The following is a 27,277-nucleotide window of genomic DNA, read 5'->3' as shown; positions in this document are numbered from 1 at the left end:
TTTTTTTTTTTTGATCCGGTGGTGGGGCCTGAACTCTGGGCCTGGGCTCAGCTCTCCAGCTCAAGGCTAGCGCTTTACCACTTAAGCCACAGCGCCACTTCCGGCTTTTTTCTTTTTGCTTATGTGGTGCTGAGGAATCAAAACTAGGGCTTTATGCATGCAAGGCAAGTGCTCTACCACTGAGCCACCTTCCCAGCCCCCATTGGCCATTCTTATTTCCTCTTCAGAGAAGTTTCTCTTTAAGTTTTCTTTGAGAATTTGTTGTTGGGGGATTTAATTTTTTGAGTTCCAGGTATATTTTAGATATGAGACCCTTGTCCATTGTATGGCTAGTGAAGATCTTCTCCCAATCCGTGGATTTTCTGTTGATCTTGCTAGCTATGTCCTTTGTCAAGCAGAAGCTCTGCAGCTTCATGCAATCCCATTTGTCCAAACTTCCTTTGATTTGTTAAGAAAATTTCGGCCATGCCAAGGAGACCTAGGGTTTCTCCTATTCCATCTTGTAATGTTTTCAGGGTGTCTGCTTTGACTCCAAGTTCTTTGATCTATTTGGAGTTTATTCTGGTGCAGGGTGATATATAAGGATGTAGCTTAGTTTCTACAGGTGTTTAACCAATTTTGCCAGCACCATTTACTGAAGAGGCTGTCTTTCTTCCATTCTATTTTTTTAGCTCCCTTATCAAAGATTAGGTAGTTATACATCCACGGGTTCATTTCTGGGTTTTCAATTCTATTCCATTGGTCCTCAGGTCTGTTCTTGTGCCAGCATCAAGCTGTTTTGATTACTATGGCTTTGCAGTAGAGTTTGAAATTTGGTATTGATATTCCTCCAGCACTGTTCTTTCTGTTAAGGATCGTTTTTGCTATTCGGGGTCTTTTATTGTTCCATATGAATTTTTGGATTGCCTCTTCTATTTCTTTGAAGAATGAGGTTGGATTAGTGATAAGCATCGCATTGAATTTGTAGATAGCCTTGGGAAGTATTGCCATTTTTATGATGTTGATCCTTCCAATCCAGGAGCATGGGAGGTATTTCCACTTTCTAAGTTCTCTTTTGATTTCCTTTTTCAGGTTTTAAAGTTTGCATCACAGAAGTCCTTCACTTCTTTGGTTAAGTTAATTCCTACGTATTTTATTTTTTGTGGGGCTATTATGAATGGAGTTGCTTTTCTGATTTCAGCCATGCTGTTCTCATTGTTGGCATACAGAAAGGCCATTGATTTTTGAGGGTTAATTTTATACCCTGCTTCTTTGCCAAAGTTTCAAATCAGCTGGAGTAATTTGGGAGTGGAGTCCATGAGATTCTTTAAATACAAGATCATATCATCTGCAAAGAGGGAGAGTTTTACTTCATCTTTCCCTATTTGGATCTCCTTTATGTGTGCATCTTGTCTTATTGCTATAGCTAGTCGTTCTAATACTAAATTGAAGAGAAGTGGAGAGAGTGGACATCCTTGTCTTGTTCTTGAGTTTAGAGAAAATAGCTTTAGCTTTTCACCATTGAGTATAATGCTGGTTGTAGGTTTGTCATATACAACCTTTATTGTATTGAGGAATGTTCCATGGATTCTAGTTTTTCCAGAGCCTTCATCATAAAGGGGTGTTGGATCTTGTCAAATGCTTTTTCTGCATCTATTGAGCTAACCATGTGTTTCTTATCCTTGCTCTTGTTGATGTGATGAATTATATTAATTGATTTGTGTATATTGAACCAGCTTTGCATCCCTGAAATGAATCCTGTTTGATTGTAAGGTATGATTTTTTTTGGATGGATTGTTGAAGTTGATTGGCCAAAATTGTGTTGAGAAATTTTGCATGGATGTTCATCAAAGAAGTGGGTCTATAGTTATCTTTCTTTGATGAGTCCCTGCTTGGTTTGGGGATGATGGTTATGATGGCTTCATAGAATGAGTTCGGTAGTGAACTTTCTCTTTCAACTTCATTGAAGAGTTGGAAGAGTATTGGTGTGATTTCTGCTTGAAGGCCTTGTAGAATTCTGCTGTAAATCCATCTGGTCCTGGAGTTTTCTTAGATGGGAGGTCTCTTATTGCTGTTTCTTTTTCAATGCTTAATATAGGCCTTTTAAGTTGGTTTAACTCATCTTGATTTAGTTTTGGCATGTTGATATTTGCTAGGAAAGGTCCATTTCTTCCAGGTTCTCAACCTTTATTAGCATAAAGGTTTGAGAAGTATTCCATTATAACATTCTGAATCTTGGTTGTTTCTGTCGTGATGTTTCCATTCTAATCTTTGAGTTTGTTTATTTGGGTGTGTTCTCTTCTTTTTCTGATAAGATTTGCAAAGGGTCTGTCAATGTTGTTAATTTTTTCGAAGAACCAACTCTTTGTTTTGTTGATTCTTTCTATGTTTTTTTATTCTAATTCGTTTAATTCTGATTTAATTTTAATTATTTCTTTCTGGATTGCAGCTTATCTTGCTGCTCTTTTTCAAGGAGGTTTAGATGTCTCATTAAACTGTTGGTTTCAGATCTCTCCAATTTGTTGATGTAGGAGCTCAGAGCTATAAACTTGCCTCTGAGTACTGCCTTTGCTGTGTCCCAGAGGAGCTGGTAATTTGTGTGCTCCTTTCTGTTGAATATCATGAACATTTGAATTTCCTTTCTAATCTCTTCCATGACCCACTGGTGATTCAACAGTGTGTTGTTCAGCCTTCATGTGTTACAGGACTTTCTTTGGTGGCTTTTTGTTTTGAATTCTAATTTTATTCCCTTGTGTTCTGAGAGAATGCAGGGCATAACTTCAATGTTTCTGAATTTGGACAAGTTTGCTTTGTGACCTAAAATGTAGTCTATTTTGGAAAATGTTCCAAGTGCTGCTGAGAAAAATGTGTATTCTGATGCTGCTGGGTGAAATATTTGTTAGATGTCTGTTAAATCTAGTTGATCTATGAAGTTGTTTAAATCTGTGGTTTGTCTGTTGAGTGTTTGCTGAGTTGATCTATCTAATGGGGATAGTGGTGTGGTAAAGTCCCCAATAATTAATGACTTCGGATCTATGTGAGGTTTGAGGGAAAGTGTGTTTCTTGGATAAATTTGGGTGCTCCGTTGTTTGGTGAATAGATATTTAGAATTGTAATATCCTCCTGAAGGAGAGATCCCTTAATTAGTATGTAGTGACCTTCTTCATCTCTTCTCACTAATTTTAATTTGAAGTTTATTTTATCTGACATTAGGATTGCAATGCCTGCCTGTTTGGGGGTGGTGGTATTTGCATGGTAGATTTTATTCCAACTTTTCACTTTCAAAATATGTTTGTTTTTATGGGCAAGGTGTGACTCTTGAAGCCAGAAGATAGAAGGATCTTGCTTTTTAATCCAACTAGACAGTCTATGTCGTTTAATTGGAGAGTTAAGACCATTAATGTTGAGAGTTAGGACTGAGAGGTGTTTGGTAGTTCCTGCCATGTTATCTACCTTTTTGGGGGCTGCGACAGCTGGGTTCTTCCTATGGTTCTTGGATTCTCCATTTGGGTGCAGTTTCTTGGCCTTTATTGTTGGTTTTCTATGTGTAGAACTTCGTTAAATATCTTTTGTAGGGCTGGTTTGATGGAGATATATTGTTTCAATTTTTCTCTGCTATGGAAGGTTTTTATTTGACCTTCAGTTATGAAGGAGAATTTAGCTGGGTACAGTATTCTTGGTTGATAGTTGTTTGTCTTTAGGGCGTGGCATACATCATTCCAGGCTCTTCTTGCTTTAATTGTCTCTGCTGAGAAATCTTAATACTTTCTTTAATTGTGGGAAATTATACCTTCAATTCCAAAAACTTACTGAATAAAAACTGGTAAGGAATCTCTTCTGTTTGGCTGCTTTACTTACTCTTATACCAAAATATTTATTTATCAAATAATTACTAAACACCTATTCAGTGCCAGACACTCACCTAGGTGTTGATTATAGAAATCTAAGCCCACTCTAAAAGGTTAACAGATTATGAAAGGAGACAATCTTTTAATAAATAAACTGACAAACGACATGTGACTGAAAATACCCTGTTCTTTCCACTGAAGAGAGGTGTAACTCCTTTTATCATTGGGGGAAAGTTGGCTATTTATATAGAAATTAAGATCCATTTTTTTACACTCAGCTATTATTTAAATTCCTTTGTAAGACATTTGTTAACCAAGATTCATTAATAAACATTTATAATTGAGATGTCTGAAGACAAATCTCACACTGTTATTCTCTCATGAAAAATTAAATTGAGTTACACATTTGATTAATTTTGAAAGCTCTGGTTTAAGGTTATAGGAATCTGACAGAAAAATTGAAGCCATGATTGATTTCTATGACACACTTTTAATAGAAAGTACTGTAAAATATTGCAAAAGAACTCTAACATCTTTAAAGATGAACTTAAATGAGAGATGCCAGGTTCATGGGGCAGGGAGAAGGCCTCTATGAATGACCTTCACCTCTGACCACTCTCCCTGAGATACCCTGGTTGGGCAGTGTGCTTTCTTTCAGCTTTCTAACTGATATTTCTAAGAATAGCAGCAAGGGCATTCAGCAAGCACTCCCCTATCACACAACAGTGTTAACATTTTGTTTTATGAAAGGACTTCAAAATTCAGAGAGACTATTAAATGAATTCGGAGTCATCAGGTTACATTGCAAAGGTATAAGAATGGCAAAAATCCCTTTCTCCTACATATCCTTGAGGACAGACACTATCTATTAGTGATCTTTATATGTCCACAATCCCAGCAGAGTAAATGGCTTACCATTGGCACTATTAGGTATGGCTGAATTAAATTTTAATGGTGATTAGATAGATCAATAGATAGACAGACGGACACACGGACAGACAGATAGAAAGAAAGAAAGAAAGAAAGAAAGAAAGAAAGAAAGAAAGAAAGAAAGAAAGAAAGAAAGAAAGAAAGAAAGAGATAGATAGATATAGATGGATAGAGGATAATCTAAATCCACTGTACTATTATATAATGCAATAAAAAATCATTATTAGTAGCCAGGAGGTTGCTAATATTCAGGCTGCAGGTAGCAGACATAAGAATGGAAAGTATTAGGATCCTTACTCATATTCTTTAACCATGCATCTACATATTCTAGTAGCTGTCAACTCTAAAGATTTTGTGCTGTATGAATGAACACATCTAAATCATTTGTCTTCAACAGTGAGGTCATTCACGATTCACAAAGATGATAGGTATGAAATGTTAAGCTTCTTAGTTTAGAGACATGGAACTGTGTTTTGGCAAGTAAGGAATTTGACCAATAACACATGGCAAGTTACAGTCAAGCGATCTAATTATAACTTTACATTTCAAAGGTAAGATGCCTGAAGTAAAGATAGTAGACAGTTTTGGATTTTAGACACTTCATAAAGTTATGCTTCTATTCTCTTCAAAGTAAGAACATTGTAGTGAAGATAACAGAATATGAGTAAGAACGCTGGGAAGACGTCTAATAAGCCACAGTGCTCCTGTCCTGCCTATTTGAAAAGTTTGACTAAAGCCTACCTGACTCTCATATGAAAGTTGGAACCCTCTTCTTACTTTCTGTCCCACTTCACATACACTTCTTTTCCTAGACATCAAATATTTGTGAGTCACATTGGTAATTTAACTATATTCTGTTCAGTAGAGCATTATTCAGCCAAGTAATTTAGAAGAAATTTCTTATAATAACAAAGAAAATAACTTATTTAAGCTAAAGGAAAAGACACATTTGTTTAAAATAGAATATTTCATGAATAAAATGGTTTCAAGCATTGCTTGAAGGTAAAAGGATTTAGAGCCATGGGTTACAAGTCCAGAATGAATTGCATTGCAGCCCATTTCCCAGGGGTCTCTGGGATGTTGTGGACTCCCTTCTCTAATTTCTCTACCTTCTTATACAGGCCAGTCTCTCTAAACTCATGCTCTGGCCAAAAGCTCTTTCTCCCATACGTATCCACCAGCTTTAATTTAACACTGCCTTCCAGAAAAACACCACTACCACAAATCCATTCTCTCCACATCTCACTCTTTAATCTGAATTCCTAGGCGAAAGAATAGATATGGGAACTGCTGAACTTTTAGATTGTTTTCACTCTAAGCAGACATTCTGACTTCCTTCTAATGAAGTTGCTGTTAGAGTAGTAGCCACACAGATGCATCATGGTTACCTGTATGATAAGAAAATTTCTCAAGGAAGGGATTGTGTGGCTGGGAAGGCACCTTCCTAAAGGAAGTCTGACCCATTTTTACAATGACCTTAATACTTTTCCTATGTATGTATGTATGTATGTACGTACGTATTTGTACTGTATGGGATTTAAACTCAAGGCCTTCAGCTTGGCAAAGAAGCACTCTATACCACTTGAGTCATTCCTACAGTCTTTTTTTTGCTTTAATTCTATTTCAAACAGCATTGGTTGCTTTTTTATTTGCCCAGGCTGGCCTTAGGCTTCAATCCCTTCTACATTCACAAGTGGTAGTTAATGTATCCAGGCAATGAACTTAAACTTTCTAGTAGCTGACTTTTAAATAAAATTGTAAACAGAGTTTGGATCATAGGTAGAAAACTCCTTTCTGGGAAAAAAAAAAACTATCTTCTCTAATGATGATGATTACTTAGTATGGATAATGACCAGTAAGTGTCACCAATCTCAGAGGTCACAATTTGTAGTGGATGCTATTATCTTTCAGAATTCAGTTATCTGTATAATTTTTCATTAGCTATTGCACTTAATATATATTTATGTAGATGTACATATTCAAGGAGAATATTAAAGTAAATATATTTTTGCATGAAATAACATTAAAATGTAAATTCCTACATAGATTATCTGATTGCATTCAAGTAACTGAGCAATATGACTTCAGAGCTATAGAGGTAATGTCAAAATTCTTCAGATAACCAAATTATATATATATAAAATTCCATAATGGTATCAGAAAACATCACACATATATATTTTTTTTAATGTTTTGGTTTTTTTATTGTGAAAATACTGTACAGAGGGGTTACAATTACATGGGCAAGATAATGAGTACAATTCTTATCAAGCATTGTAGCCTCCTTCTTTGTTTCCCCTTCCCATCCCTTCCCGTCCTCCCCGCCACCCCCGCACCAAAGTTGTAAGTTCGTTTTTCGACATAACGACTTGTATATCTCACTGTTGCAGTGGGTCCACCTGTATCCCTATTTAAACGATTTGTTTTTCCCCTTCCCGTCCACAAATTATACCGACATCAAATACAGTGAAAGCAGGGGTTATACTATGGGGGAGGGACATACAAAGCAACAAAGAAATAATCTTATAAATGTGTTAGAAACAATCGCATGAAAGATAAAACATTTGAATACATATCTTAGGGTTCATTTCCCTAACATCACCTTATCTGACTTTTTCTGCTTGACTCAGACATATACTAGATATTGCAAATAAGGGAAACCATGGGACCTATGTTTCTTTGGGCCTGGCTTACTTCACTCAATATAATTTTTCCAAGCCTTTCTATTTCCTAACAAATGGGGCAATGTCATTCTTTCTGATGGAGGTATAGAATTCCACTGTGTATATATACCACATTTTCTTGATCCATTCATCTACTGAGGGGCATCTGGGTTGGTTCCATATCTTAGCTATAGTAAATAATGCTGCAATCAACATAGTCATGCTGGTAGCTTTAGTGTGGTCTTGTTTGTAAACATTTGGGTAAATGCCCAAAAGTGGGATTGCTGGGTCATAGGGGAGCTCTATGTGGAGTCTTTTGAGGAAACTCCATACTACTTTCCAAAGTGGTTGAACAAGTTTACACACCCACCAACAATGCAGTAAGGTTCCCTTTGTCCACATCCCCTCCAGCATCTGTTGTTTTTAGAGTTCTTGATTTTAGCCATTCTAACTGGAGTGAGGTGGAATCTCAATGCTGTTTTGATTTGCATTTCTTTTATGGCTAGGGAGGTTGAGCATTTCTTCATGTGTCTATTGGCCATCCTTCTTTCCTCTTCAGAGAAGTTTCTCTTTAAGTCTTTAGTCCACTTATTTATTGGGCAGTTGTTTCTTTGCAGATTTGTTGTTGGAGGATTTAATTTTTTGAGTTCCAGGTATATTTTAGATATGAGCCCCTTGTTCGTCATCACGTATATTTTAAAGTGGTGAAAATGAGTACTGAAAGAGCAAGCTCACAGTATAAATGACACCAAACAGATAAGATCTATAATTTTAGTCACATAAAAAAATGCTCATATGTAAAACAATTTGAAATTAAATGTTAATGAAGGCTAGGGAAATACAGGTATAAACACTTAAAGAATTGCGTGGGTTGTAAATTTTAACCAGTAGATTTTTGCAAGTTGAAATTCATGTTCTAAATGTGTCAACACAAGTATGAATTTTGTTTATCAAAAATGATTTTCAAGTGCCACAGGTTTTAGGGGCATAATGATTCAAATAATAAATTCTGCCATCATATACAAACCTATGAAAATATATATTTGTAGTTGTATATGTGAAAATACACTAGGGGAAAAACCACTAGCTAATGCAAAAATCACTGTGCACATTAAAATTGACAATATTTTAAAGGAGACTTCCAGGAATTTGAAAAGAAATGGTAAGTTGAGTAGATCTCTCTTACAAGTAAAGACATGAATTCAGCGTGAGAAGACAGCGCATGTCGAATTAAGTCATAAAGAGGTCATCAGGGTAGGAGTTATTTCTGCATAAACATGAAGATAAAACAATCACACTATCCATTTTTGCAAAATCAGAATCTTGTATATATTTACCTACTACTGCAAAAAAATACCCCTTTCCTTGGTTTTTTTTTTCATTAGACAGGGAAATTTTATTCTTTTGCTAGCTTCCATTTTCACTAATACCTGCTCTATTTGGTTGAGTGAATATGCCAAAATACTGTGTATAAACTGTGCCTGTTTCCGCTTAATCGGGAACTAGCAATAGAAGGTAACTCAAGGGATTTCTAACACAGCATTACAGGGATGAAATATTGGAGTGTTCTGATCAGGTCAGGTTTGGAATAAGAATGTGAATTATGTTTATTCAAATTTCTTCAAATCCCTAACACCTTCGGGCCAATTCTTTCAAGACTTTGAATAGTGACCTTTTATATATTAAGTAACGTGGAGCTGCCTAGACCTAAACCAGGTTTGCTCTCATAGCCTGAGCTTTCCCCAAGTCTGGCTTGGTTGAGGAGGACTGAAGGATGAGACTACACTGAAAAGCCACTCCATCTCACAGTCCATGGATTATAACTTCAACCTGCTTCTTGTCATTTTTCCACACTGTCATTAGGACTAAAGGAAATTCAGCAGGAATCCCTTCCTCTAAATAGACACTGATAGGAAACCTTCCCGTTCTGACACCCTAAAGACCACACCAGTTAATTCCATCCTGTAAGCTCTTGCTGGTAAGCTCAGGGCTGTGGGCAATATGCACATTCCTTTAGCCACTTCTTTTTTCAAGCCTTATGCCTCGAATTTTTTTTTCTCTTGATTTCTGACTGTAATTTGTATTTTGTTCCTTATTTTGTACTTGAAAACTGAATTCAGGTGCTAATCACTCTTACACTGGCCATCAACCTTCTCTTGTTCAATCCTTGGGGTTTCTTCCCTTTGTGCATGTTTGCCATAATCTTTTTTCTTCCTAGTACTGGGTTAAACTCGGGGATTCATACTTGTGACAGAGATGTTTACCCCTCGAGCCACACCTCAACTCTTTTTGCTTGAATAGAGTCTTTCTTTTGCCAAAGCCACCCTGGACTATGATCCCCGTTATATATATATATATATATATATATATATATATATTCACCTTTGTAGCTGCTGTTCCATAACTACATCCGGCTTTTTCTGTTGAGATGTGGGTTTCATGAACTCCCCCTCCAAAAAAAAAAAAAAGAAATCAGGCTGATCTGTAACCCAAATCCTCCCAATCACCACATCCAAAATAGCTAGGATTACAGGTGAGCCTCCCATGCCTGGTACAATTATCTTTTTATTGAGGTGGAAATACACATTTTATAAAGCCCAGACTTTAAATATGCTGTAACATGGCAGTAAATATCTTAATCACTTCTCAAATCAACTCCATCTTTTCAGTATTTTTCTTAGCAATTGCCTTCCCTCCCTTAAAGTGACCATTTAAAATTTTCTATCACCACAGAATAGTTAAGTACTTCACATGAATTTCTGAGATTGTAGAGAAGGTCTGTGCTGTTGCTGCTATACAAAGTTCATTCCTTTTTTGAATAAACTTCTGTTGTATGGGTATACTACCTAATAGTTGGCTTGTCTGAAATCTTGCTTTTATGCATGAATCTGTTGTAAACATTTTCTCAAGTCCTACAGTTGGATTGCTGAGTTACATTGCTGGTTCTTCTAATGAACACTTAGGGTTCTTTTTGTTTGATTTCATCTGTTTTTGTTTTTGTGCAAATCCTGGGGCTTGAGTTCATAGCCTGGGAACTGTCCCTGTGTTTACTTTGCTCAAAGCTAGTGCCCTACCACTAAAGCATTAAATTATGACTATTGTTTTAAAAAGTAGTTTGTTGGAGATAAGGGTCTCAAGTTTTCCTGTCTGAGTTGGTTTTCAATCTCCATCCTCAGATCTGGGCTAATATTATAGGTCTGAGCCACCAGTGCCTGGCAACACTTAGCTTTTAAAAACCAGTCTCATGAGTGTATTTAAGGTTGAATTCACCTGTGAGAGCTCAAAGTATAAGATTCTCTCTAAGCATTCTTTCTAGGCTTTTCAAGACTGAAGGATGGTCCTGTACAATGATGAATTAATCATGGAAAGTCTCCCTGGAGAGCCATTTCTAGACATGAGCAAGGAGGACCAGAATAAAGCTCAAATCTTCCCTCCAGATGGATTGATAATGAATGCTTGTTGACTAGATGTGAGAAGAAATTGTTTTAGGATTAGTGCTGGCCTTATCTATTATGCCTCTTCTAGACTCATTCTAGACATTACAAATGAAACCAGGCCAGTTTCAAATCATGTTCAATAGGCTGAGATATGAGGATGGTGCTTTGAATTCACCTTGGGTATCCATCAAAAAACTGGACTGGAGGCAAGGCTTAAGTGGTAGAGTACCAACCATAAGTTAAAAAAAAAAAAGAACAAGCCAGCTAATAAGGCCTTGGCATTGACAGGCATACACACTCACCCAAAGAAACATAGGTCCCATGGTTTCCCTTATTTGTAATATCTAGTATATGTATGAGTCAAGTGGAAAAGGTCAGATAATGTGATGTCAGGAAAATGAACCGTTAGATGTGTATTTTAATGTTTTTTTCTTTCATGCATGTGTTTCTAACGCATTTATAAGATTATCTCTTTGTTGCTTTGTATGTCCCTCCCCCACAGTATAACCCCTGCTTTCACTATATTTGATGTTAGTATAACTTGTGGAGGAGATGGGGAAAAACCAGTTGTTTAAGGATACAGGTGGACCTGTTGCAACAATGAGAAGTACAAGTTGTCATGTCCAAAATGAGCTTTACAACGTCGGTGGGGGAGGGGAGGGGAAGGGGGGGGAAGGAGAAGGATTGGGATTGGGGGGGAGGGGGGAGGCTGGGAAGGGATGTGAAGGGTAAACAAAGGAGGAGGCTGCAATGCTTGGTAAGAAATGTACGCATTATCCTGCCCATGTAATTGTAACTCCTCTGTACAGCATGTTCACAAATAAAATAAAATTTTAAAAAAAAGGAGACTTTTCATTTCCTAACAAATGGGGTGGTGTCATTCTTTCTGAGGGAGGCATATCTATCTATCTATCTATCTATCTATCTATCTATCTATCTATCTATCTATCTATCTATCTATCTATCTAAATACACATATATATAGTGCTGAAATAAGGATACAGGATGACCCATTGTAACAATGAGAAAAGATAGTATGCTGAAAACGAATTTTACAACTTTGGGGGTGGGGGTGGGGGGAGGGGAGGATGAAAGAGATGGCAGGGGAAAAGGGGAAAAATAAAGGAGAGGGTAACAATGTTCAATAGGAAATGGACTCATTACTTGCTCATGTAACTGTAACCCCTCTGTACAGTATCTTTACAATAAAAATATATATTAAAAGCAAAAGACTTTTTCTAATTAATTTCTTTTGTCATGAAAATTTGACAAAACAACTTATAAGATTTAAATGTATTCCTTTTATTAGAAAATATACTTGTGATAATGTGACTTTTTAAAAATAACAAGATACTTCTCTAAGAAAATCTCAACTGACAAGAATTTTGAAAGAAAGAATAGAACAAAATATGGAGTCAAGTAGGAGACAATAAAGAACATAAAATTAACTCTTTATTAAAATTTCTCAATATATACTATATGTAAATAAATATATATGCATAAAATAAATATGAATACATATATGTATATAAACACATATAAATATATATTTTTTAAAATTTGCTCAGACAGATTTTCACTACATTGCCCAAGCTATTCTAGAACTTCCTGCCCCTATCTCCTGAATACTGGCATTACAGACATGGACCACCACCACATCCAACTTTCATATTATTTTTTCATGTAAGTTTGGTGCAAGAAGCAGCCCATACTGTGATGTAACTTATCCAAGTTAATAAAAGCTGGCTTTCTTTTAGACTTAAAAAAAATCACCAGATTTACACAGGGAAAGTTGTATACAGCGATGACACAAGCTACATTCCTGTTATCAGAAAATTACACAGCTGGATCACACTGGACCAGCTCCAGTTGTCATATCGTATTGCTATTGTTTCTTATGAAATAAATAGATCTGTTTATCATGCTCCAACGTGACATGGCAGGGCAAAAATCCTATTCCATGCTGTGGCAGCAAGAAAGAATGCAGGTGTGACCACTCAATGAAACCTGCAAAATCCTTTGGAATTCTATTATTAAAGCCAATATTCTTCACAATGCTCACCAGTCATCCATATCTTCCGCCACCAAATTCATAAATATCTTCCCTACTAAGCCCATCCAGAAAAATAAAAGTATTTCTTAAGAAATGTAGGAATAAAAATTGATTTCATTGGGGCACCCCAACTGTACCATGTCATGTACACTTACCTCAAACCAATTAAACTGCATGTTCACTGTAGTTAAAATGTAGCTTTTCAAAATAGCTTTGTTCCTTTATATATAAAAGTACAGTGTAGAAACAGTGCAATGCTCATTCATAATAATAATTTCATTTCATTTACCTGTCTTTCTACCTCCTCTGGATTTTTCTCATTTTCTTCCCAGCATCTTATAGCTTTCCTTTTATAAGCTGCATTATAGAGCCTTACAGTGAGGGCACGATAATGAAGAAAAACAAAACTAATGGGAAAAAATTATAATTAAGCAGTCCATGACACATTTGTGCATGAAGCAATGGAGGCAATTTACAGTGGTCGTATGCGTAGGAAAAGGTTTTGTTGTTCTAAGGCACATTTTTTTGTAGGTATGCTATTGAAGAAAGAATGCATTTACAAAGATTTCCCCATAATATATCTACATTATCTGTCCTGAGGTGAGGATAAAAGTAAAAAGTAGAAATCAAGTCCATTGAAATGGATACACACTTTACTCACTGGAAAGTAGGGGGAAAAATCATCTATTCCATTCTGGTACGGACTCTAAATTGTCATCTAACTTTTTTATTGTGGATATATATATCCGTGTATCTTTATTTCTAATTAACCATATATACATATATATATATATAGTTATATCTATCTATCTATCTATCTATCTATCTATCTATCTATCTATCTATCTATCTATCTACCTATCTATCTATCTATGGTACCTTAAGGAGAGGTAAGTCCAATACAAAATGCCAGAAGTATTGGGATTGTATTAACAATATACTTTCGCCACATAAATATACACAGGTTTTAAAGAGGCTGATTTTCAAAACAGTCTGAGTGACCTCATTTTACTTTCTCTATTTTAAAGATTGTATTTTATTATAGAGGACAGAAATAGAGTTTGCACGTATTAATTAATAACTAGAGGGATTCGGCTGTACAATGTCTATTTCCTTTGGTTAACAGCAGCTCCAATTCTTTGTTATCCCCCTTGAACTTTATTATTTATGGGTCTTGGAAATCAATGAGTTGTGGTTAAATCAATCAAAATCAAGAATCTTCTGTAATACAACTCGGGACAGAGTGTCCCCAAAATGGAAAATACCTAGATCTAATTCTTCTTGATCACAAAGTTCTGGAAAAACAACTCACTTGGTTGTGTAAATCAGATTCCCATTTCTACTATGGGATCCAATATCCATCCCTTCATCCGATGTTTAGTGTACGTCCAAAATTTTCTCCTTGTTTTCATTTCTTCATAACTTAGCCAGAATACCTATGTATTTGAAGCTTCCAATGAACCATAACTGAAAGAGTAATATTTTCTATTCTTTGTCCAATTTGTTGGGCTGCTCTAAAATTTTCCCATTTCTAATATATTGAATACATTTCTGGTAAGTTTCTATATTGAATTGGTTTCTAATATATCAAGTATAATATAGCTGTGATACTATTTTTTTAAAAGTCTCAATGGAAGCTTATGAACTCCCATTCTAATATTGTTACATTTTGTGAATATTTTTAAGCCATTTAATGAATTTGGGCATCAGTTTTTGTTTTTGTAATGCTCTACAGAAAACAAACAATAAGAAACATATTTATGCTGGAGATGAATGGAAATACATATCATTTGAAAATCCTTTGAAACTTGTAAATTATCACCTAGCTGTTGATTATTATTAATTCCTTCATGTATCTGTAGACAACTGATCCAAAAACCATTCAGTGGGGGAAGAACTAGTCTTTTCAACAAATGGTGCTTAGCCAAATGGAAAAGAAAAATGATGGACTTTTCTCTCATACTGCATACAAATATGAATTAAAAACTTCAATGTAAAAGATAAAATGATGAAAGTCTTAGAAGAAAATGCCTGTCTTAGAAGAAAATGCTAGTGTAAATCTTTGTGACTTCAGATTTATCAATGGAGTCTTAGATTTAACACAAAAATACAGCCAGCAAAAGAAAACTAGGTTGGACTTTATCAAAATACACAAATAAGAAATTTAAAATATAATCCATAATGGAAAGAAAGCAGTTATAAATCATATATCTGATAAAGAACAATATACAGAATACATAAAGAAATTTTACAAGTTTGTCATAAGATACATAAACTAATAAAATTAGTCAAAGTAGTTGCATAACTATCTCTCTAAAGAAGTCAAAAATAGCCAATAATCACATGAAAAGGTATCAGGACTAGTTAACATTGAAGTGTAACTCCAAAGCACGATAAAACTGTGTATCACTCTCACTGGAACAACTAGACACAGAAAACCAGTTAAGTACAAGTGTTGACTAAGAGGTAGAGAAATCAGAACCCTCATTAACTGCTTGTGGGATGTCAAATTCCACAGCCACTTTGAAAAAGACTAGCCATTTTTCTTCCCATAGTAAGTTGCCATATATGATGCTTGATCTTGACTGTCAACTTGATTGAACTGAGAGATGCCTATTTAAAAGGTAATCCTTAGCCTCATGTCCTAAAAATTGGCACATTTCAATTTTACTTAGAAATCTTAGGTTACAAAAGCTTGCTTCTCCCAGTAATACCTTTGATTTATTTATAAGTCACCTTTGTACTTCCAAAAATGAAATTAGACCTCTGGATATGTCTGGGAAGGTTTCAAGATAATTAGATTATGAGGGTGCTGACCTAATCAATGGTTTAATCTACTGATGGTTTCAACCCTGAATAGACTATTGGGAGGTGGGGCCTAGTTGGAGGAAGTATGAGTTACTGGGTATGGCTTTAAAGATATGTCAGGACCCTACTCGGGGGAGCTGCTCTGCTCCTCTTCTTACTCTTTTCCTTGATGTTCTGTTGTAACAATGGAACCAACCGTAGCAATGGAACCAACAGACCATGGCCTCAGAAACTGTGAATAAAAAGACATCCTTCTTTTTTTTTAAGATGTCCCCGAAATCAAACAAAATGTGGTATATCTATACAATGGGTTATTATTTTGCTATAAATAGTGGTACATTTTACAACACAGGAGAACCTCAAATACCATCTTTGCTTATAGCTCAGGGAAGATGTGGGAAGGAAGGATGGTGAGGGAAGAGATGCCGTAGCTGGAGGGCACTAGAGTTTGAGGTGACAAAAATGTTCTAAGAACAACGATGGTAATAATTCTACATATCTATTTGTATTCTAATACATATTATGTACAATATACAATTTAACTGGGTACCAGTGGTTCATACCTGTTATTCCAGCTATTCAGGAAGGTGAGATCTGTAGTATAACTATTTAAAGTCAGTCTAAGAAGAAGAGTTTTTGTATTTGCTCTTTTGTTATTTTTTGTTTTGTTTTTACAATATTTTATTTTGTTTTTCCAGGCATAGTGGTTCTTATTTGTTAACATCAGCTACTTGGAGGCAGAGACAGGAGATTAAAGATGGAGGCCAGCCCACACAAAAAGTTAAGGAGACTTTTATCTTAAAAAAAACAAGTTTGGGCCGATGGCTCACACCTGAGTCAGAAGGCTGAGATCTGAGGATTATGGTTTGAAGCAAGCCTGGGCAGGAAAATCCCTGAGACTTGATCGCCAATTAAACACCAGAAAACTGGAAGGGGAGTAGAGTCTCAAAGTGGTTGAATGCTAGTCTTGAGCAAAAGAGCTCAGGGACAGTGCCTAGGTGCTGAATCAAGCACCATGACTGCAAAAAAAAAAAAAAAAGAAAAAGAAAAAAAAGGAAGAAGCTTGACATGGTAACAGAGTAGTAGGATTGTGGAGTTAGGCCAGCCCAAGGCAAAAACTGAGACCATATCTGCAAAACAATTAAAGCCAAAAAGTCTAGAAGTGTGGTTCCAGTAGTGATTTCCCTGCAAGAGGAAATCCATATTGGGCACAGAGGCTCATGCCTGTAATCATCGTGACTCAGAGGGTTAATGTAGGAGTATCATGGTTTGAGACCAGTTCACATAGAAAAAAATCAGAAGTTCCTTTCTCAATCAACAGTTGGGCATGGTGACTGTGACAGAGCAGATATTGCCTATCTCTAATGTCTGTGTTGAGAACATGACTCAGGATTCATGAAGTGTCTTCATTTCCTATTCTTATGTGAGTTAGTCCTCTTAGGGAACTGAAGCACTTTGGTAAAAGTAATGTTTTGTGCTCTTTGTTACTGATGAAGGACCTTTCTTATTTTTCACTGACACCCTCAAAATAAGCAAAACCGGGGAGTATTAACTCCTGGTGTCTGCTAAGGTTTTCTACTTCTCCCTCACTATTACCTTCTGTAGGATGGAATAGTGTAATCAAATTTTCTTAGAGAACTTTGCCTTGTAGCATGAGCTCAAAAGTGCCCTAAGTTACTTTGTGTTTCAATGCTCATATCTGTGGTCATTGTAACTACATTGATATCAAAGACTACTTGCTAGTTATTGTTATTTTTCCACAGTCGTCATCAAATTTCTGCAGGGGAATAAAAAATCATATTTGTATATTAGGGAGCATGGGGTATATTAAAAGGTAATTACAATAGAAATTTGGAGTTGAAGAGCGACCTTAAAAATATTTGGTTTAATGTCTCAATAAGTGTTAGAAACCCTTGCATAACATTTCTGATAAGTACTTTGTTCCAGCTACTATTTAAACCTTTCTAATGCTGTAAAAATCCACTACTTGATGGAGAGGCTCATTACATTTTTTTCAGCCAGTTTTTATTGTAGAAAGGTTCATCATTAATGTTAAACCTAAACTTGTAACTTCCACCTTTTGGCTAATCTAAGATCTGTCACGTATGGCTGTACAACACTATGTAATTCATCTCCATGACAGCATATTAATTATTTAAAGACACTATCATAATCTCTTTGTCTTCTCTGGGCAAAGCTTCCTACTTTATTCAGATGTTTCTCATAGATGTGGTTTCTGGACCTTTCACTATGTAGATTTAGCTGCTCTGGACACCACCAGATTCTCAATAGCCTTCTGAAGCTGTACTTTGCAGAAATGGAGCTCAGTGCATGTGATCAGTGTCAAGTGCACAGATGGCTTCTCATTCTTTAATCTACACCTGAGTTTTGTTAATGGTTCTAAAACTGCTTGAGTTATTTTGAAAGGCACATCACACCACAGTCTTCTAATAAGCTTGCCATAAACTGAACTCTTTTGACATTTTTTTTCCTTGCAAGAATTCTGTGAAGTCAGATGCCCTTAGTTCTTAAACTTGCAATTAATCTCTTCACCCTTTGTACAAGATTCAGTATTGATTTTTGTAATAAACAAAATGCCCTGTGCAAACCAGGTGCTTAGCAAATGTCTGTACCTCCTTTTCACCATGCTGGTTACAGAAGTAATATTCAGTCATCACTAGATTCTCATCATTTAACAAAGCAACTGCCATAGTTGTTGCTTAAGGAAACTATTTCTTTCCATAACTGTTGGACTATATGGCTGCAATGCTAGGAAGAACTGTGAAATAAGAAAATTCATTTAGCTCCACTGTTAGTCAATTCAGCCGAAATTGTTACCCAAATACCTGCATGGTAGCAATGTTTGAAATAACCTTCCTAAAAAGGGGTCATTGTCATAAAAACTTAAAAATTGTCATGTCACATTTCAAAATATGCGCTGTCTTACCTACAAATCTAATTGTTATGTCAAGCAACTAATGATCTCAGAACTTGAAACTACTTTTGGTGAGTATGAATGATTTCTACAATATTTCTTTCTAATTATTAGATTCATTTATAGATACTATTGCCATGTATATGATTAAAACTTGTTTTTTTCAACTCATAAATATGTTGATTTCAGTATGTATACTTTATAAGATAGGCAATCAGTTGTGGTTCCCTTGACTAAATAAAAGTAAGTTGAAAGATAACTTAAGTAAAATCATTTTTAGTAGTATAAAGGTGACTTATAAATAAATCAAAGGTACTACTGGAAGAAGCAAGCTTCTGTAACCTAATACTTCTAACTAAGATTGAAATGTCCGGATTTTTGTTAGTATATAAGGCTAAGAATTATCTTTTGAATATCATCTAACAAACTGAGTACATTATTTCATCAGTTCAGCTTCAAATTCCAACTAATCTTAGATGTTAGAAAGCTTTTTAAAAATGATTTTGATGGACTCATATTTATGGAAGAACAGACAGACAAGCCCTCTGCTCTTTAATAGAATGACATGAGGTACTTCTAGGAATCAGGACACAATAGAGAGAAGGCCTGTTTATGAGTCATAGGAACATGTGGTCCTGTCAACTTGAATAAGAGGCATCAGATATTTCTAGTGATGAAAACCTTTCAGCGAGGTGAAACAGGCCACATTCCATTCCTTTTATTTTCAGAGATGAGATGGATTTGAAAACCATAACCAGGCTTCTTGATGCAAGGACTCGCCACATGAGATAATCTCCAGCACATTACTATCGCCAAGCAGATCTTTCACCCTTTTGTCTCCATGCATTATAGAAAACTTTAAATCAGTTTGGTGTCCATATAAACTTTTGATCCTAGGAATAGCCTAGGGTACCATCATTATCTTCCCGAGGACCATGTGTAGGCCCTTCAGTAGGTAGTACTAATTTAATCTCTTTGCTAGAGGAAAAAGTAGCTGATTTTCTAGATCAATATTTGATTGAATATGTTTGAAATGTTGGCAGATAAAGGCCCCTTTTCTGGTCCAAAGACTTTTTGAACCACAGAGGTATAGCGTTCTAGCTCCCCTGGGACTTGAGTGGAAGGAGGTCTCAAAGATCTATAAGAAGCCTTCCTGCCTTTCCTTGTGTTCTTCCAGCAAGACTCTCTAAAGGGTGAGATGAGAAAAAGATAAGATCAAGAACTGGAATGTCTTTATATCCATTTTTTTTTAATCTTTCCTGGGGCTTCTCTTAACTAAAAATAATCGTTTATACCACTAGTTTACAAAAACCTCCTATAATAGGATAGTAGAAAGAAAGTCCACTTGATCAGCTTTAAGAAGATAACCCAGTGACTTGGGCAAAAAAAATTGACACCTAAGACTCTATCATTTAAACCACTAATTAAACAAGAAGGTCAATATGTCACCAAAAGAGAGATGAATAAAAATTGAACTGCTGAAGTGATAGAGAGATTAGAACTTCTGTTGTCTAGTTAAGATTGATAAGCAAAATTTGTTTTTCACAAATGGTATTAATTTTGTAAAATCATTTACAAAAACAGAATAGTCGAGCAATATTTGAGCACACAGAAACAAGTCTAGTTCAAAACTATGAATATCAACCTAATCAGCAATTTTTCTTTCTAAAGTTTTACTTAAATTAATAGCCATTGCAAACATAAACCATAAAATCATTTTACAGATGACTGAAAGTATTATTAAGGAGTGCTAGCCATAGTATCCTCTACATCTATATATAAAATTCAAAGAAAGATTACTAAGGGCAATATTTCCCTTTAAATCTCTCCTTTGCTGCAGAAATGCACTTGCATTCCCTAAGCACAAGAGGAAAGGATGCTCACAAATTCCATCACCTTTCTTTCCTCTCATTGAACTTTGTTTGGCTGAAGGAGAAATTTACTTTCCCCTAGCTACAGACTTTGAACAAAGAAGTACATTTTATAAAGGAAAGTAGCCACTAATGCAAAGCCAACTGCAATTCCTGGGAAAGGTAGACTCCAGAGGACTGATTTTCCACAAGTTAAGCCAAATCACTTTTCTTATTTTGAGATGAGAGAAATGTATTTAATTTTTTTCCTGACAATTTCTCACAACTTGGATCTATTTTGGTGAAATCGTCTAGTCAAAGAAATGATATTCCGGATGTGAATTGAACAACTATTCAGGACATCATATTTCTCACTTAAAATTGGGATTAAGTAGCCTGTAAAAAAGGACTTAGTTTTATGTATGTTTTATAACAGCTTGCTCACTGCTAGGTATAACAGGTATGCAATAAACTCTTATGTCAATTATTTAGATAAACTGAATTTCAAGTTCTGCTTTCAAGGAAGAGAAGTAATTCAGATGAAAGAGATTGACTTTCTAGCTACAATTACACTATGAAATATACAATACTAATATCACCACAATGTTTCTTCACAGTGCTTATACATCAATGGAACATAACATATAAGTTACTGCTATAGGCAGAAAGATCTTGAATGCAAACTCAGATTGCTCCTGAATCTTTGATACAGAATCCTTGCTGCAGGGTCTTTTTGCAACCAAATGTCCCTCATCAACCAGCCAGCTCTGATTGTTAGTCCTTGGGAGAGTTCTTTTTTTCTCCCATGGTATGAAAAAGAAGAAAAGAGAAAAAAATAACATGAGAAAACTTATTAAATATAATTTAAAGTGATACCGACAAGATATATATAAGTACTTCATATACTTTTCCTTAATATTATTTAAAATAACAGTGTGACTTTACATTTCCCTAAAACTTCATGTTTTGTGAGATTCAATTTACATATATCTTATTATATTACTGTAATAGAGTTACTTTAATATGCTAAGATTTAAGGTTTAAATTTTCCTGGTAATTTCCCTAAAGGAAATGCTAGGTTCCGGGCTGCCATATCTCATTGGTCCTTGTCAAATCAACTCTAAAATTTCTGTCTAATTCTATAGTGTACAGACATTGATTAACTATCTAGATTTCCTCTTCCTATCAGAAACTAGAATTTGTGTTTGTGAGTGAAGAGAGGCTATGATTTTTCTTGACATAATATATACTCTCAGGGAAGAAATGACCCCATTCTAAGTCCTATGAGGGTGCCAGGAAGTTACTAGAAAACCTTTCTTCATGAACATATGAAGCCACTGAAGGTGAAGACCATCATCTCACCACAGAGGAAGTAGCTCTGAGAAGAAGCCTTATTGAACACCACAGTGAACTGCTAAGGGAAGAGGTAAATGATAAGTTCTTGGGGTCACAGGGTATGTTACAGTCTTTGTGTCAAGTAGCCTTAAACATTTAATTTCCTCTTGATTCCTCCTTGTTCAAGGAATTAATCACCTTTCTCATTTAAGTGTTCATAAATTGGGTTTGCTATTATTTAAAGCATCACATGGGCTAAATGATAGTCAAACTTCCTTTTTAAATGTATACCTTTCCCATTTTGTCATTGCTAGAAGGAACATGGCTTATTTGTGGCAAATTCTACGTTTTTGTCATGACATCATAGCTATGCCAACGTTTTGCTGTTTGAATATTTAAATTCCCAAGTTCCTTTTTCAATGGAGTTTCCATTAGTCCTATCATCATAGTCAATATGAAAATGAAAAATTTAAGAACACCTGTTTTAGGGCTGACTACTTTCTGAGTAAATCTGATATGAATAAAATCCTCTGCTCTCATTCATAAGTTGTTCTAGCAGGGCTGGATATTTCATAAAATTTTTATTCATATCAGGATAATCTGGTAAAGGCTCATCCTTTAATTTATGGTAAATAATATTTGCAATGTTATATTATTTGAATAATATCCTGAGACAGTGATGTTAGTGGAATTCCATCAAGGTAAATAAGAAACGCACATCTATAACATTAAGCAAAGTAGGGGTGGAGACCCTTATTCCTTATGAAATGATTCTAACAGTTGTGAAGTAGAAAATCTTTTTCTTGATATAAGACAAGAAAGTACCTATTCCAATGAAATGGAATGGGTATCACATGTTTTTTTTTTTTTTTTTACATTTCTTAAGGTACCCATCATTTAAGCTTATTTTGGCTGATAATTTTGAAAGAGATTTTAAGAAGGCAGATCAATTTAAAAAATTGATGTATGTCTGGAGGCCTTGTTATTCCTAGTATATTCAGCATTTTTATTAATTGATTTGCATATTCTCCTCGTGTCCTCTTACTGTAAGAACTAGGATATGGTTAATTACATGACTTCTAATTATAATGAGATAAGATAACAAACTCTGCTACCTATTTTTCCCTATTTTTTGTTGATGAGGATTCGGTGCTCTTAAAATAACGAAGATGAATTACAGCAGATAGTATAAATTTACTCCTAAAATTTGTGGTAATGAAATAAATATAATACATAGCCACAAATAAGCTATATGTCTTTTGTGGTAATGAAATAAATATAATACATAGCCACAAATAAGCTATATGTCTTCTGGAAAATCAGAGCATACTTTGTGATATATGTAAATGTATGGGCATATATATGTACACTACATTTATTCATATTAAACAAAATATTTTGAACAATTTTAAATAGTTTCCTTTAGATACATATTCTACAATGACAACATTCATCTTTAAACTTGATAGATAATCCTGAGGGTAAGAAAGGAAGGGAGGGAGGAAGAGAAACAGGGAAAGAAAGGAGGGAGAGAGAAAAGAAGAAAGGAAGGGACGAAGGCAGGAAATACAGCTAAAAGAAGCCGAGTGTGGATGGCTCATGCCTGTAATCCTAGCTACTCAGGAGGTTGAGATATGAGTATTGTGGTTCAAAGCCAACCCACACAGAAAAGTCTGTGAGACTCTTATCTCCAGTAAACCACCAGAAACCAGGACACTGTAGACTGCTAGCCTTGAGCTGAAGAGCTGAGGGATAGAGTCCAGGCCCAGAGTTCAAGCCTCACAACCGACAAAAAAAATAAAAAATTAAAAAGGTCAGATAATGTGATGTTAGGAAATGAACCCTTAGATATGTATTTTAATGTTTTTTTCTTTCATGCATTTGTTTCTAACGCATTTATAAGATTATCTCTTTGTTGCTTTGTATGTCCCTCCCCCACGGTATAACCCCTGCTTTCACTATATTTGATGTCAGTATAACTTGTGGAGGAGATGGGGAAAAACAAGTCGTTTAAGGATACAGGTGGAGCCGGGCGCTGGTGGCTCACGCCTGTAATCCTAGCTACTCAGGAGGCTGAGATCTGAGGATCGCGGTTCAAAGCCAGCCCGGGCAGGAGAGACCGTGAGACTCCTATCTCCAATAAACCACCAGAAAACCGGAAGTGGCGCTGTAGCTCATGTGGTAGAGCGCTCGCCCTGAGCTGAAGAGCTGAGGGACAGCGCCCAGGCCCAGAGTTCAAGCCCCACGACCGGCAAAAAAAAAAAACAAACAAGGATACAGGTGGACCTGTTGCAACAATGAGAAGTACAAGTTGTCATGTCGAAAACGAGCTTTACAACGTTGGTAGGGGAGGGTATGGGTGGGGGGGAAGGGGGAGGAGGATTGGGTGAGGGGGTGGGGGGGAGGCTGGAAAGGAGGAGGCTGCAATGCTTGGTAAGAAATGTACGCATTATCCTGCCCATGTAATTGTAACCCCTCTGTACAGTATGTTCACAAAAAATTAAATTAAATTTAAAAAAATTAAAAAATTAAGAAAAAAAAAGTAAAAGAAATCCTTGACTTAGTACTACTCTGAATGTAGGTCAAAGCTGATGATTGAGGCATGGTGAACATGCCTTACATGTTCTAGCTTAGTAAGCAAACTTACCTGGGCTAGAAATTCTAGAAATAAATCTGTATTTAAGAGCAGAAAAAGTGTGGAATGTACTCAGCCAGAGATCGTCCCTCCTAGGTTAGGGAAGATGTCCTTCCTTACTGCAAAAAAGCAACCAAAGAGTCCAAAGTTATAGACAGAGCAAACTTGCCAAGAATGCAGGAAGCAAAGCAGTCATTATTTTAGAGTCAAAGTTGTTAGTCACTTGAAAGGCAGCTATTCCATATCTTGGAAGTGAGGTTTCTGGACATAAGATAAGGTGGGACCAATCTCTGTCTAGTGATTAGAACTTGGGGATGGTTTTCAAGCCAGTAAGAACACAGTACCAAAGCTGGATACTAACAAGGAAAAACAGAGGAGACTTAGTGTTTAAGGAAATTTATCAAACTGTGTTAACACTTTACATAGAAAATTAACACCAATACTTATAGCATAAGGCGGCTTTATGACTTCTCTGAAATTTACACATTGGGGAATATATTAGATAATATGTTTATTTAACTTTTTACCTAGAAGGTGTGCTATAGCCTAAGGAGGCAAGGATATGAATGGTGTAACTCTTGGTAGTTACTGCACCCACATACCGTAGATTGAACAATATATAATAAATAGAGAGTGTGAGTCATCGGTCTTGCTTTCCTGTTTTAGCTGCTGCCAATAATTGCATTGCTTTGGGAAAACCAGAACCAGCATTTTTGTTTATAAAGCGAAAATGAGGAATTCAGTTGGGATGATCTCTAGGATCTCTCAAAAAGAAATTCCTTGCTCTGCACATTTCTTGAAAAAAAAAAGGCGGGGGGGGGGATAATCTTATCTCTACATTTTCTTACCCCACCTAACTTCGATGGTCATGTTACTATTCATTAGTATCTATGAGGTGATTTTTCTGAATCACCTGTCATTTGAAGATTAGCAGCCCTCCTACTGTTTCCACAACATCCTTAAGGAAGTTGATCATATCCAACTGTGATGAGTCACTGCAGAGTTTCTAAATGAGGAGAAACTATGTACCCAGCAGTAATGTTGGATACTCAATAGTCTCCAAAAGGATAAAGGTAAGCCAGGCAAAATCTTTGTTTTGTACCTGCCTCCAGTACATTTGTGAAGGAGTGTTAATGAAAAATGAGAGTGATGTCCCCATCACACATTTTTGGATTACTGTGCAGCAACATCAATTGGAAACCTAATGAAACAGAGACCACCTACTGAGGAGGGATATTGTGTTCCTCTGTTTGCCTAGCATCCAATTTACCAACTGCGTGTATGGTACAAGCTGCCTGTTTGTTTGGGCCCCTGTTTGATTGATCCTACATTTAACATTGATAATTGGCAATGCCAATTTCCACACTCACAAGTAGACAAATGTACTATTCTACTGTGTGATAATATAAGTAAAACACATTTCTATCCAGAGGTGATTTCAGAATTTCAGAACTGGTTTCGTTTCAGGATGGTGGGGGGTTGAAATTAAGCTAGGTCTCAGGAAAACTAATTGGTCCTTTCTCTATTTCACGCTTTCCATTAATCGACTAAGGTGAAATGCTACATATTCATCACACAGAACTTCTCCAACCAAGGAAATAACAGTAAGAAACCTAGTAGGTGAGTTCTCACCGAGCCTACCAGGGAGTACAGAAAGAGAAAAGCTGACATTCCAAATGGAAATGTTCTGTTCTTTGTTTTTGCACCTGTTCAAACTGGCATCTGGTATTAGGCTTGTGACTAGTCAAACATTACTACTTTCTGTCAAGCTGGCTGAGTGAAATAAAATAAAGAATGTAGTGTAAAATAATAGTTTATCCTTGTGTGTTGGTGACTGCATTTTCCTCTTCCGGCTCCCTACCTATGTTTATCATCAGCAGTTGTTTTATTCCTCTTCTTCACTCTCAAACCTTCCCTCCTCCCCATTTTTAATTTGACTTCTAGAAGCCATCTGGTATTCAGTCTAATTCCCATATTACAGCTCTCCATAAGTCAGTTGGGTGACTGCCTGTCAGGTTATAGGATTAAGTTTAAGGTTTTCTTAATTCATTTTGAGGTTCTTCATGGACTTGATCTATTATGTCTTCCCGAGCTTGTCCAGTTGCAGATTTCTGCATATGATTTATGTCTAGCAGGTGTTGGTTTGCTAGAGCTTTCTAAATATTGGCTTCACAATGCAAGGGAGGCTTGGGAAGATACTACACTCAAAATTGTATTTCTATACCAGTGGAAAATAGCCTTCCCTGCTGAAATTCAATGTAGCAGAACTATTTATTAAGCAAAAAAAGGTGTTTCAGTATAAAGGAAAGTGAAGAGGCTCCAAATTCCATCACCAGCTCACCAGTTGCATCTATGTATTCTGTGCTTTCAGGAAATAGTCTTTTAACAAGTAGGACAACTGGGTAAGTTTAAAAATACAGATCAACTCTTTGCTATAAATTACTTCGAATTTGAGTGTTTTTTTAATGCCCTACTTTTAAGCTGAATTCCTTTGTCTACTTTTTTTGTTTGTTTCCCTAGTGTAAAGTTTAAACGCCTAATGGAAATCTAGGCATTGTTAGGGAGAAGGAAATAAAAAAGCCATCTTTCAAAAAGTGTTACTACTAAAGTATTTTAAAATCATTATTATACATTTGGAAGATCATGTAGCATTGGAAAAAAATAAAACTAAGATATAAAGCTCTTTTAATAAGGAATGCCCAAGTAAGTATAAAAGCTGTTTATGTTACATGTTTTTAATTATTATTGTTATTATTTATTATTATTTTGGAGATAGGGCTTCCCTATGATTGGAACTCACTATA

This window comes from Dipodomys ordii, unplaced genomic scaffold (genome assembly GCF_000151885.1).
Source record: "Dipodomys ordii isolate 6190 unplaced genomic scaffold, Dord_2.0 Scaffold37, whole genome shotgun sequence".
NCBI lineage: Eukaryota > Metazoa > Chordata > Mammalia > Rodentia > Heteromyidae > Dipodomys > Dipodomys ordii.
This window is presented reverse-complemented; position numbering follows the sequence as displayed.